This window comes from Capra hircus, chromosome 10, assembly GCF_001704415.2.
Source record: "Capra hircus breed San Clemente chromosome 10, ASM170441v1, whole genome shotgun sequence".
NCBI lineage: Eukaryota > Metazoa > Chordata > Mammalia > Artiodactyla > Bovidae > Capra > Capra hircus.
This window is the reverse complement of record NC_030817.1, coordinates 70,130,078-70,139,470: the sequence shown is the minus strand read 5'-3', so window position 1 is coordinate 70,139,470 and position 9,393 is coordinate 70,130,078.

Here is a 9,393-nt window from a genome sequence, read left to right as displayed (position 1 = left end):
GGCTCTCAGCAATAAGTTGGGCATCTCTAAGGCAAAAAGGAAGGACACGTGGGCCTGTTGCTTCCTGGAAGACTGCAAGAACCACCGCAGCTATAAGAAGAGAGAATTTTACTTGCACTCTTCCTATTCTATGCTAGGCCATCTTCTCATCAAAAATGATGAAAACCTGTCAGTACTGAAAACATCAAAATGACTCAAAAAGTCTCCATGTTAATCCTTATACTCAGGACAGGCATAAAGTGAATATAAACTGTAGTTACTGCATTTGCCACAAATGCAGCTTCATTCATACGTCACTCTGGTGATACCTAGAAGAACTAGTGCATGTGGCTTAAGTTCAAAGGCTTTGATCTTAGTGAATCTGATTTATGATGGATTTTTTTTTCAGTAAATACCATTTTAAGGATTATTGCTCCTTCTATTGGATCTGGGAACATGCCAAAGATTCTCTGACAGAAAGTACTTGACTCTTAGGAGCTCATACTCTAAAAATTTTACTTTTTTTTTTTTACAAAGCCTTACATTGTTCATAAAATACGACCTAAATGTAAGTAAGGCTCTTGTTAAAGTCAGCTTTTAAATTTTCCATCATTTAATTTCTGCTCTTTGACAACTTCACAACCCTCTTTTTACCCCTATCTTCAATTTGGTAAACTTGGAGAGGAATAAGCAAATAGATAAAAGAGAATTTACCAGCATATGCATTGAAGACACGAGCAATATTTTAGCTAGAATAGGTCTCGGAGAGGAATCATTCAATCAGCTATTTTTATAAATGAAAAGACTGAGGCCTAGTGAGGGTGCTATGTCTAATTGGCGAGGAGAACAAAAGGAAATCCAAGAGAGAAGCAGTTTGCACTTTAATTGGGCAGTGATATTCATGTGTCAAAACTCTATTTGCCTTTGCCCTGCTTCGTTTTGTACTCCAAGGCCAAATTTGCCTGTTATTCTGGATATCTCTTGACTTTCTACTTTTGCATTCCAATCTCCTATGATGAAAAGGACATCTTTTTTTGATGTTAGTTCTAGAAGGTGTTGTATGTCTTCATAGAACTGGTCAGCTTCAGCTTTATTAGCATCAGTGGTTGGGGCACAGACTTGGATTACTGAGATAGTCATTGCTTTGCCTTGGAAACAAGCCAAGATCATTCTGTCATTTTTTGAGGTTGCACCCAAGTACTGCATTTCAGACTCTTTTGTTGACTATCAGGGTTGCCCACAGTAGTAGATATAATGGTCATCTGAATTAACTTTTTAAAAAAATTTCGACACAACTTAGTGCCTGAACAACAGCAACAACAATTCATGTGTCAACTGGGTGACAGTTAAGCACTTCCAAGATATGATCTAAGACCACAGCTAATTTTGTCTTAGTCCATATAAATAAAACTATAGTTTTCAGAAAAAGTAGTCAGACCTCATAAAAAAACTATCACATTTTTCTATAGGTGCCACATTTTAAAAGCATCCTTAAGGGAAAGTAAGAAGGACACAAAAGATAACTAAATCAAAGTCACATGAGAAATAGCCCAGACAACTAGAAATGCTAAACTGGACTCAAAATGTCTCTTGGAAGAGAAGAACTAGAACAGGTAGCAAGGCAGTGATACTGATATCTGCATGGAATCAGTTTATTTTGCAAGACTGAGACCAAATGTGTATATATTTCAAGGAGGTAGTATTCAATAATGGTTAGTAGCACAGTCTTTAGAATCAGACAGAACTAACCTTTGTTCTCATGGAAGTTTCCTAAACCATGTCCCCATCACTTCATCTTTCAAATGGATTTATAACACTTCAAGTGGATTTAAATGAGGGTGTGCATATAAAGGTCCTATCCCAATGTCCAGTATGTAGTGAATCCTACATAAGTGGTCACTATTATTATTTAACCATTCACATTCCTATGGAGGGAAAGTTTTACTTAAGGTAAATATCACATGCTACTGCTAAGTTGCTTCAGTCGTGTCCGACTCTGTGCGACCCCAGAGACGGCAGCCTACCAGGCTCCCCAGTCCCTGAGATTCTCCAGGCAAGAACACTGGAGTGGGTTGCCATTTCCTTCTCCAGTGCATGAAAGTGAAAAGTGAAAGTGAAGTCGCTCAGTCGTGTCCGACCCTCAGCGACCCCATGGACTGCAGCCTACCCTCAGAGGAAAATGTGGGCAAACAGCTTCTCCGAATGGATGTTGCAGAGAGGAATTCACGCACAGGATGGGTGGTCTTTAAGTACCCTCAATTTAAATGTAGTGATGTTAGGACTTTGGCATCCCACTTAGTGTTTTCACTACGATCCTGTGAACTTTAGCAGGAAACAGCAAATCAAGGGCATGATTTTAAAACCATTTATGAATCTTCATTATTCAACAAAGTGTGGGTTTTAAAACATAAACCAAGTCACAGCCCCATGCTCAGTGTCATTTCTGCACTGGTAAGATTCACCCAATAGTTATTTTCTTCCACGTGCTTTCAACTTTATCTGCTGAACAGCTCTGCTGTAGTTATGATCCTGATGCCAGATGTTTGAACCAATGTTTGTTCCTTATTATACAATATAATATAATTCTACCTTTTTTCTTTTTACTTTTTTAATATGGCCATTAATTCTTTTCATTATATATGTGGCCATTTCACATATAGAGAAACAGTACAATGAGTCCATTGGCTGACATAGAGGGAAAAGGGGCAGGCAGAAGGAAGGAGAGAGATGTAATACGAGCTGGAGGAGAATAAGGAGAAGTGAGGTCCAGCTCACAAAGTAAGCTATTTCTGAAATTAGAATTTGCACGCATGGAGCTCTCATTCCTTAGCTCCAAGCTAGGCTGGCTGCCTTCTAAATTTTAATATACTAATTTATTTTTCTCAGATTTAATTTACATTTTTATGACATTTAATGGGTGACTTGTATCAAATGGCCACTTGACTGCTCAGGCCCACATCTCTCACTCATATTTTCATCGAGGCAAAATTTCACAGTTTTGAATAATGCAAAGGGTTTTGCAAAGGATTTTCCGGAGGTTTCCATACTGAGGTGGGAAAAACAGACACAGACCTAGCTTGGCGCTAGCAAGGAAGCAGCAATTCAGACATGGATGGTAACTGGTATTAGTTGTAACCTCCTGGAGGAGACTTGTAACAATACTCCAGCTCTCATCGCCCTCATTTAGAAGCCTCTTGGTGCTGATGAATCAATACGTACATGACAGAGAATGAGGCCCAGTGATGGGGAAAAAGGGCGATAATTTTTTCATATTTGTTTTGTAAGAGATAAAATGAAAGTCCAGAAAATGAGGGATTTGTGATCACTGAAGGCTAAAGTTGTTTGTTATCCTGAGATTAGACAGACATTTAAATATTAGCTTTCATACTCAATATACCCAGATCCTTGAACTGGAAACCCTGGTTATGTTTAGAAAGCGAAGGGTAATTTTCTCAGCATCCTTCAAAACTGAATTGTTTTGAACAGTAACAAAATGAGCCCCACTTTTGCCAGGTAGATGACTATTTAGCTGGCCTTGTATGCTGATAAAACAAATGTGATTTATGGAACTTCAGTAACCATCTCATCAGGATAACACATACTTCTTTGGACTATGCACCAACCAGATTCTTTCTGGAAGGAATCTGGTTAGCAAATCTACTGAAACCTCCAAAATTTGGGGTCAAGAGGTTTTGGCTTTTCACCTTCCCTTTTACCTTTGGGAAAAGAATGACATATAAGTTGCATCTTAGGTACAAAGAGGTTCAAAGCAGGATGTTGTGATTGAAACAATGAACTACATCTAACTCACACTAATGCATTATGCAAAATAAAAATATATATAATTCAAACCAAACATGAGTGGTCAAAAATTGCATTGCTTGATAAAAACAGGCTTTCCCCTTAAGTAATGAGTCTGGAGGATGTATTTACAGGGCTATCAAAACAATTTGAAACATCATAAGGCATAACATTTGTTTGCCTTCTCAGGAAAGTAACTGTGCAGGCTTATGGATCATCTAAATTAGACTTTACTATTTTGATGTCCTTGCCATTTGTTCTTTTAAATTTCGAGCCTAAGGGGTATATTCTCCTATCAATGTGCATGTGTAAGTCCCATTAAGGCTAATAGGAATTTGGTGCCTGAACCCAAAGAAAAATCTGCCTCTAAGATGGCTTTATGCATATGTAACACACAAAGAAAAATAACCCCCCAAATCCATTTCTTTTTATCCAAAGCACATAAAACAATTATATTAATTATAAGTACAATATAGAGTACTCTCTGTGGAATTTTAAATCAATTTAATAAATTTGCGATTTTAGGCATTTCCCTTGCTCAAAATTGCTTTCCTCAAATATGCTTTAGGTTGTCTTAGGCTTTGAAGAACCTAGTGATGGATGGAAACTAAGAGAAATAGGAGTGGTGGGAGTACATTTCTCAACACGGTCTTCATTTATTTATATTCTGCAGCACACGCAGTCATGATGTTTCAAACTTATTTCCATGAGATTCAAAATAAAACCTGGAACACAAAACAGCTTGCCCATATTTTCTTGTTTAAGGCTCTATCTCCTGAGCTTTCCTTTGTATCTCAGTTTTTCTAACCACATAAGAAATTTTCAGGCAAGAGTCAGTATTCAAATGAGATGTTAATTTAAAAAATTGCTCCATCCTTCTGTTTATTTTGGTAGAAGGGAAATATTGGTTCTTGGAGTTGCATTAAAACCTAGATTAAAAAAACCAGTTTTTATCTTTATACATCTTTTGGAAAAAAAATTCTACCTCAAGAAATTTCTTTAACAAAGAGAACATTATTTCAGACTCTAACATTTCTGTCTGCCGATTATCATTAGTCATAAGCTAAGCCCTGCACTAAATGTCTAGTGAGCACAGATAATGTTCATTTTGTCTGGAAGACAGGTTGCCGCCTGTCAAGGAGCGATGGAATAAATGACAGGTTTTGACTCTGTGCCTTGCAGGCATATTAGGCTAAGAAATCGCCAACATGATGAAAAATTATTTTGTCAAAAATTTGTAGGTCACCCATCATTGTCTAATGTATTCTGTGATTAATTGCTAGCATAGATCAGCATTATGTCTTTCCAGTGAATCGCTTAATTGTTGCCTGCTTCATGCTCTTAATGTAATGATGAGGCATCTGCTCCTTTCACATGTGCTTTTAAATGCCAGCTTTTGCATCCAGGTTACAGGGTTGGTAATATTCAACTTAAAGAACTAGTTCAAATTAAAACTTGGGGACCGCCATCTCTTCTTGCTTTTTATGGGAGTGTGCGCGGAAGGCTGAGTGTTAGTGTTAATGTATGTAGATTTTATTTCTGATGAGTGATTATTTGACTGCTCATTTTACGAAGATTTATGGTGTGCTTTCTATCTCCTGACTGCAGTGCTACTCTTATCTTTAATAAAGGAGATGAGGACATTAATCAGCCATTGTCAGGGCTCCTGACTAAGACATTAAATGTACTGTATGGGATAGGTAAACACGCTCCAGATCCTTCTCTACTCCACTAGATCAGGCAAAAAAACACTCATTATATTTATCATAATTTCACATCTGCTGTTTTTGAAGCAATGTACCATGAGGCCATAAACTGTATTACAACTGTGCATAAATTCAACTGATTTGTGGCTGGAGTAACTAATTCCTAAAGTACATTTTAGAAAAACAAGCAGTGAGCCCTGAAATTGCAATTCCATAAAGGCACTAAATTACTGACTGCAGAATCAAAAATTTGCTTGATGTGATTCTGCAGTGACCATTTTATAAAAAGTGACAGTGTGCCTGTGATTGAGTCAATAAAATAAGAACGAGTGAGCTGTACACTCAAACAAGATTAAAGAGAAAAGGAATGACAGAGGACAGACTCATGGTGTACAAATAGAGGAAAGCATAATGTTTCCCCCAAAATAGCTTAAGGATGAAACTATTTTAGCAACAATAATGATTTGTCAGTAATCTTTTCACGATTTTGGAAGTGGAAGAAAAATTTTAATTTCTCTCTTTATTCATTTCACAGCATGATCAGGAGCTACTTAATATGCTAACAAAATGGATTTAGAAATACTTTTTTAAAAATTGTGGCATCACAAATTGATTTGAGCTTGCCATAATATTTTCCAAAGTTATAAATGATATTTCTGTATGGATTATTTACCTGTCTCCTTATTTTTAAGAGTGTATGCCTAAGTAAGCTCTTTGTTAAGGCATCTAGCCATTTTGGGGTAGAAAATGTGTGTGTATGTTTACGGGAGGGGGGAGTGTGAATTTCTCTCTCTCTCTTTTTTTTTTAACCTTTACAGATGTGTGCCACTTCAACTTTTTACAGACTTGATCAGTACCTGAACTTGATATAATATCTTCTATGAAAGAAGGGAGAGCAGGAAGTGATCTTTTATACAGGACAAGTGAAACCAGAAACACCATTGTTTTTGAAGACAAAATGCACTTGACATTTGTTAAGATGAAAACCAAAGGCAGACCCGACACTTGGAATCCTGAATAGAGGTGTGAGCCCACAAATGAAACCCGTGAAGGATGGGAACCATGTATGTTCTCCTGGAAGTAGGGTGTGATTGTGTGATTATTTATTGACTAGAAAAAGCAATTTAAGGGAAAAATAACTGGAACTGGACTTTCATTGCTTGGGTTTCTCATGCTGTCCATTGCCTTTCACCAATTATTTCATGCGTCTCTGCAGTTGAGACTGGAAGTACCACCAAGCTGCATTTGTTATGTGTGACTAACATGCATATGCATTCTTTGTTTAATATTCTGTGTTTGAAGGCTCCTTCTGATCGAATGTGGGCAATTACTTGCTACCCAAGGCAAATTGTGAAGGGCATTTATACAGAACATATTTTAGAGTAATATAATCCTATTTGGTTTTGTTTACAGAAGTGTATATTTGCTGTCTTTTATCCCTTTTCCTGACCACTCTCCTGGTCAACTTTAACTGCAGATCTGGAGCTGGCACATTGAATATTGCTCTATTCTTTACTCATAATATCAAGTCAAAAATGGTCGTGTTCATAAGGCATTGCACAGTTTCTATCTAATGGTATCAATCTGTGCATCACAGAGCGTTTCTTTTCCTGACATTATTACTTTACTGAAATTAAGCTTGAAACAATCTGATGTCAGATACTGTATATCTACTTTTATTGCCAGCCTTTCTGAGCCCACCATATTGCCAGGACTGCATCTCATTTTAGATGGGTTTAACCAGATATATATTCTCAAGTTTATTGAGAGTTGGATAGATTACATTTCCCATTCTCAAAGAGCAGGCTGGTCCTTTCAGTGCATTTTATAGAACAAATGTAAATTCCCATGCTGCAGTTGACAAAAATTCATGGTTCTTTTCTTAGTGTCAAAAATAAATTCAGCATAGCATTGGAGATGAGTAAGTGTGGTGTAGAGGAGCAGGCTTCAGTTCACCCTTTCTGATTTAGCAGCAGTTTCGATGTACTTGAGAAATATGTAAAAGTTCAATTATTATGGTCTAGGCAAGGAGATTTGCTCACACAACAGAGCTACTGTACTTGGGAATGAATTGTAAGGACTCCATGAAATGCAAAGCACCTTCTGAGCACAGCAAGCCCGTCTTCCTCCCATCTTCTCTGTCTCCTTCCTTTCCCTATCTACTTATATATCTTATATGAAGTCTTTTCAAAAGAGGCCTTCACTGTAGTTAAATAAAATGCAGCATAAAAAATTGCCAAATCATTCCATTAAAATGCAATAAAAATTAGTCTTTTGCTACGTTTTGGAATTTATATATTTAGGAGTTACAGGATATGCAAAGAATAGCTATCAAATAAATTTATTAGCAGCTTGGCTTGATCAGTTTGTCAAGATTGCTTACATATGTATGTTTTAGAAGGAAAGGCAGATTTGTATGAAAAAGGTGTTTATAGCTAAGAGTAAACCAAACATACTGAATCATGGAAAAAAAATGCTCTTTCAAATACCATGCATTTTATCAACAAAACACACAGCTCAGATTGTGGACTGTCTGCTTAAATGCCAAAAGTGTGTCCTTATAAACAAACAGCACGTCTCTCTATATTTATATTCATTGATTTGATTTTTTTTCTTGGTCAAAGTGAGGGGTTTCCTCTAACTAGCCATCAAAAGTTGGTGTTGCACTTTTAAAACAAATGACAAAAAAAACCCCAAGAGTATTCTGTGGAAAGAATGTAGCCTGTAGCCTGATTACTACACGAGTCAGTCCAAGTATATATGCACTAAACATTTTTATTTTGTCATTTCATTTTGCTACCCCCAGGTCTGAGCAATTAGGTAATGGGTGCAACTGGGAAGAGTCCAGAACTACATCATTCTAATAGGGGGGAATGTGATCAGACTTTCTTAAATAGGGAGGTCTATTTCCCTTATAGTCACATTTACTCTCTTAAGCATCTTCTTCATGAGAAGATCATAAATAAGGTGGAATCTTGTGGAATCTTAGAGTATGGTCCTCCTCTAGGCATTAGTGAGGCAAGGACACCCTTTGGTGTTACAAAGGGAAAACACATCTGGACACACACACATACATACCCAATTCATATAAAACATATTACACAGATATGGTATATGGTTATTACTTTACAGTTGTAGATGTAAATATATATTTCAAATAGTCTTTTTGATAATAAAAAAATTTTTTTTGGCCTGAGCTTTTTGCTAGATCAATTTAGGCCAGTGTTATTTTTTTCACCTGTAATATGAATGATGAAACACATGATTGGAATTAAGAGGATTACTTGTGTTTGCATTGCTGCAAGTTTTCTGTAGGAATCTTCTAGAGCCATAAGGTCATCTTGGGAAGGTTAGTTTAGTTAAAACAAGATAACATGGAGGCCTAACTGGGTGAAAGTAAGCAATTATGCCCTGGGATGGGCTGAAACAAGGCCAAGTCAGGAGGCCCCTCCCTCCCCTTGTGACATTGCCACTTTGTTCAGACTCCCTCTTGTGCTATATATGACATGTGTCTGAATGAGGTTGTCAGTCTTAAACTGAATATTGAATTTTAATAAAGATTAATTTCCTTCTTATTTTTATCTAAAAATAAATGTAAGTAGAATTTCTAGTGTGTTCCTCACATCAGTGGCTCACCCTGAACACTCTGAAGACATCTGGGAAAGAAAGTGAATCCCAGAGGACAGCAGAGTGGTTAGGGAGGTAACCCTGGCTTCCCTCTACTTGGTCAGCTTTACCTGAGGAAGTCCAGGTGGACAGGCTCCCAGGTTTTCAACTTTGAAGGGTTTAACCCTTACTGAGAAGTATATTTTCTGCTATGCCTTTTTTTTTTTTTTCAATTTCCAAAGAGGTCACCTGCCCACCTCTACCACACACACATACCACTACTTTGCAAATGTGTAAAACA